The sequence below is a fragment of the Priapulus caudatus genome, unplaced genomic scaffold (assembly GCF_000485595.1).
Source record: "Priapulus caudatus unplaced genomic scaffold, Priapulus_caudatus-5.0.1 Scaffold948, whole genome shotgun sequence".
Taxonomy (NCBI): domain Eukaryota; kingdom Metazoa; phylum Priapulida; class Priapulimorpha; order Priapulimorphida; family Priapulidae; genus Priapulus; species Priapulus caudatus.
Genome location: NW_014578009.1, coordinates 83,277 through 88,483, shown reverse-complemented (window position 1 = coordinate 88,483; position 5,207 = coordinate 83,277).

Below are 5,207 nucleotides of genomic sequence, written 5' to 3'. Positions count from 1 at the left end.
TATTTTACACAACACACACGCACGCACGCACACCCCACGCGTACCGAACACGCTATTTTACACAACACGCACGCACGCACGCACACCCACGCGTACCGAACACGCTATTTACACAACACGCACGCACGCACGCACACCCACGCGTACCGAACACGCACGCACGCACGCGCACACACGCGTACCGCACACGCTATTTACACAACACGCACGCACGCACGCACACCCACGCGTACCGCACACGCTATTTACACAACACGCACGCGCGCAAACACACACACGCGTACCGCCACACGCGTACCGCACACGCTATTTACACAACACACGCACGCACGCACGCACGCACGCACGCACGCACACACACACGCACTATCTTATAGGATGTATAAGCTGGTGACAACAGCTAGAGATCGCGATATTGCAGTGCGCGGTGCTGAGCTCTCGCTATCTAACTTAAACTGGGATAGCGAGAGCCTTACTACACTGGTTCTAACACGCCGACACAGAACGAACTTCATTGACATTTGCATTCGTAGGATTGCGGCGTCACCGTGGCAACGAGCTGACAACGCTCCACTACCATCAGTTTCATCGGTGGTTTGCCAACACTGCTTATACTATTGCACAAATTAAAAGAAAATTAATCAGAAATTAAATGAATAAGAATCCAATTTTAAAAGAAAAGCATAGAAAACTTCGCTTAAACATTCGAGATATAAAGTTTTTAATGCCAAGACTATATAAAATACTTTTTTTAAAGTCACATATATACATGTTTGTGAAAGTAGTACACACTATTGCTAAACCCATAGTTAGTAATTAACAGACATGATGGAAAACTCCACAGGTCAAGGTTACAGAAACAAGCAGGCGTTATTGCGAGCGTGCAGAAAATGCTTTGTCACCACAATGACGGATGTTAATTCGTGAATTTTGACGAGTCATGCCGGCATGCAATAGATTACATCAAGGTTAAAACAAATAACCATTACCAGGTATCAAGAAATCCAGGACTGTATCTAGAAGACTAATCTTTTGTGCAAGGTGCACCCCACCACACACACCAAAAACTCGATGAATTTGCAGATTTTAGGTAAATTTTTCTGGGTTACATATTTAATTTTGTTAAGCTTTTTTTTTAAATGGAAAAGTTGAAAATCCACTAACAGAAAGCATCGAATGCGGACAATCTCACGAAGATAAGGATGATAAAAACAAGTCGCTGGGGGAAAGGGTGACAACTGCACATTCGTCCCTCCCTGGTACTGTCATCTATCTATGCGGCTATCTATCTATCCAAACCCCTCATACTGCGCAATGGCCAACATGTCTCCTTATCACGCTGGTCGTTCCCATCCCACTAACTACTCGTGTTCCTTCTATCACCACGATCCTTTCTCTAATTATTTGTACAGAAACTGACATTTCACACCTAAAAAAAACAGCCGAGAGAAGGTGATGGAAACTGGTACAAGAGTGGAACCAGTCCATCCGCCGTTAATACTGCTTGAAAATAAACGAGTTATAAATCCAAATCACGTCGACCCGCACACACAGAATCTAGTTACAGCTGGCATGGGCTTCCATTTCCCCCGATCCTATTTGACAATACCTGGACATTTTACCAGCGGAAGACCACCCGTAAGAATCTACGAGCTGCGTCCGATTCTTGTTCCTACTCGGTGTTAGATAAAGTGAAGTACTTTGCTCCGGCACCGTGAAGAGAGAGCAGCATGCGATGGTAGGTGGGGGTGTGTATGTAGTAGTTAGACGATGATGAGTGTATGGCAACGCCTCATGCAACACGCGCCTCGTGCCATGATGCTATAGCTCCGGACTGAGCATGTCCATAGTAAAGGCATCGTCGCTAGAGAAGATAAACGCACGGGTCGTAAATACAACCACATGCCACTACTAGTACTATGTATTATAGACTACGTGAAAACAACGCGAGATTAGTACAGCAACAGACAGCAACGAAAGTATTATCATATGAAGAATCATCACCTCCAAGTCGCAATCGAAATATTTCACTGTCAAATATAATATGAATCACCGACATATTAGGAAAAGTAGACATTTTGTGTCACATAAATCTAGGCAATGAAACTCTTTAATAATAGAATTTGTCATTGGTTGTTAAAAGACTAAGTTACAGTAAATGAGAAACCTGGAATGTATGAAGGATATTCGCTACCGCCTCACAAGGAAAATAAAACAGTGACTTACATATTCTTGTAAACTCTGGAAAGCTCTAAATGCCACAGGACGCTAAGACGACAAGATGACAAACGCATGAAATTTGTTTGTTTATTTGCTTGAAGGTCACAAATGTACCGTCAAACAAACAATGATAGATAAATATGAAACAATAGGTACTAGACACTCAGCACACTGACAGGCTCACAGTCACATTAATTACACACAAAGACAACAACCAAAATGTTAGAATAGTAACAAATATGTAATGATCAAAACAATTATGAATATATAGCGGGCCATCGAACAAATACAACTGTTTTGTTTGCACTACTAACAAAAAAAATTCCTTTTCACCAGGATTTGTTCTCATGTTTAAATTGATAAATTTGTGGAGCAACACTATTTCCACATTTTCTCATAGTAAAAAAGTTTTAATAAATATAAATAAACCCTCCTCAGCAATTCTATTTTGCTTGATAAAAAAAATCTTTTTTTTAACTGACCTATAACAGCTTGTTTACACTTAAACTTCAGAATTGAATTCATTATAAAAACATAGGTAATGCTAAACTATTGGCAGAGTGGAACAATAAAACACTACATGCTACACACGCACACAGATCGCAGTCTTTATAAAATACATTTATCACCTAGTAACAACTTCATATAAATATGGTGCCTAACAATTCATTTCCTAGTTTATGTTCATTATTTTCAAGTGCATCAATTCAATGACAAACACACACATCATTGTTATCATGATTCATTGTTATCACACATCATTGTTATCACGCATTATGATTATCCCGCGTCATTGTTATCAGTAACTGCGCAATCACACACACACGTGCACATACGCACGCACGCACACACACACACACACACATGCACGCACGCACGCACGCACGCACACACACACACATCCTCATGACGTTAAACACTCTACACACATACACAGAAGCACGGATAGATAACGACACGCGTGCGCACACACGCACGCAGACACACTTGACAGCACACGACAAATTGTTCTAAGATATCAACGTTGTCACACACAGCCTCGCAGACAGATCAGCAATAGCAAGACTAGAAGGTGTCGGCGCGGCAGGACGTGGATATAGGTGGCGCCAGTGGTGGCTTTACCTGGGCGTGTGGTTACCGCTGAATGTGTTTGAGCGACGTGACGTGATTTGTCGTTGCCGGGCGAGGAACGATTGTCCGGCGCTCTGGTTGCTCAGTCGCTCGTCTACAGCCTTACGATGAAGCTGCATGCCCTGCAGGCAAGCCAACACATCACCGATTCAGTGTGTGTGTGTGTGTATGTGTGTGTGTGTGTGTGTGTGTGTGTGTGTGTGTGTGTGTGTGTGCGTGCGTGTGCGTGTGTGTGTGTGTGTGCGTGCGTGTGTGTGTGTGTGTGTGTGTATGCGTGAGCACTGCCTGCTTGCCTTGCGCTGACCTTGCCAGGCCTTGCCCTGCCTGCCTGCAGCCTGCACTGCTTGGCCTGGCTCTGCCCTGCAACCAGCCTGCCTGCCGCCTGCCTGTGCCTGCCTGCCTGCCTGCCTGCCTGCCTGCTTACCTACTGCCTGCCTACCTGCCTGCCTGCCGGCCTGCCCGCCTGCCTGGATGACCCCTGCCTGCCTGCGATGCCTGGCCCTGCCTGCCTGCGCTTGCGCGCTGTCTACCTGGACCTACCTGCGCTGCCTTGCTCTGCCTGCCTGCCTGCGTGCCTACCAGGCCTGCCTGACCTTAGAAACTAGCCTGGCCTGCCTGACCTACGCTGGTCTGCCTGCCTGCCTTGCTGCATGCCTTACCAGGCGGCTGCTGCCTGGCGCCTGCCAGGCCTAGCCTGCCTGCCTGCCTGCCGCCTGCTACTTACCCTACCTAACTGTTGTAACGTTCAGACACATTGCTTACTAACATATTCTTTGGGATGATGACGGTTCAAGAAGACAAATAATCTGACTAGGTAATCAGGTAATCATAGGTATTTTCTCCTCACAAGGCTTTCCAATCAGAAGGTGATGGAGTTAGAGAGTCAGATAGAAGACCTACAGGAAAATGCACGTCAAAGCGGGGCAGCCGCGATCACTTACGGCGGGCGCTAACAAGGAGCCGCGCGGGAGGAACAAGTGGGGGACAGGATGAAATGTATAGGAGCTGGCACGGAAGGCTCGATGGTGTGCGGATGAGCTGGAGGATGGAACTATCAGATTAGCAGTATAGTTATTGACGTGGATTATAAGTTATTTAAGTTAAGTGGATTTATAAGAGTTCTGATCTCAGTAAGTTATGGATGATGGGACTAATATAGGGTTAGCGGTTTAGCAGTAAGCTTATGATGGATTATAGTGTTCTGTGTGGGAGAATTAGAAACATCATATGACTGACCAGGACTGCTGATTAGTCTTCGATTGTCCCTTACAAATTTTGATATAAAACCATCATAATAAATTTTTTTAGAATAAATAATAATGAAATAAAATAATGACCATGATAATTTAATCACAACTTTCACAAGTCTAAAATTGGATGTAACTTTGTTAATTGAATTGCGTGGCGAAGGTGCTTTATCGATCAACCCTAGTTGATCGACCCTGGGCAACAGGTATTCCTGAGGGCGCGTCTAGTATGATATCGGCGTGCCCTCTCGCCTAGTCTCTTCATCCCCTCCGCCCCTCTCCCCCCGTGTCTCTCTCTCTGCTCGTCGTCTCTCTCTCGGTCTCATTTCTGCTTCTGCTCTCTCTCATCTCTCTCTCTCTCTCTCTCTGCTCTCTTACGTCTCGCCTCTCTCTCTCTCTCTCTCTCTGTCTTCTCTCTCTCTTGCCTCTCTCTCTGCTCTCTCTCTCTCTCTCTCTCTCTCTACTCTCTCTCTCTCTCTCTCTCGTCTCTCTCTCTCTCTCTCTCTCTCTCTTCTCTCTCTCTCTCTCTCTCTCTCTCCTCTCTCTCTCTCTCTCTCTCTCTCGTCTGTCTCTCTCGTGCTCTCTCTCTCTCTCTCTCTCTCTCTCTCT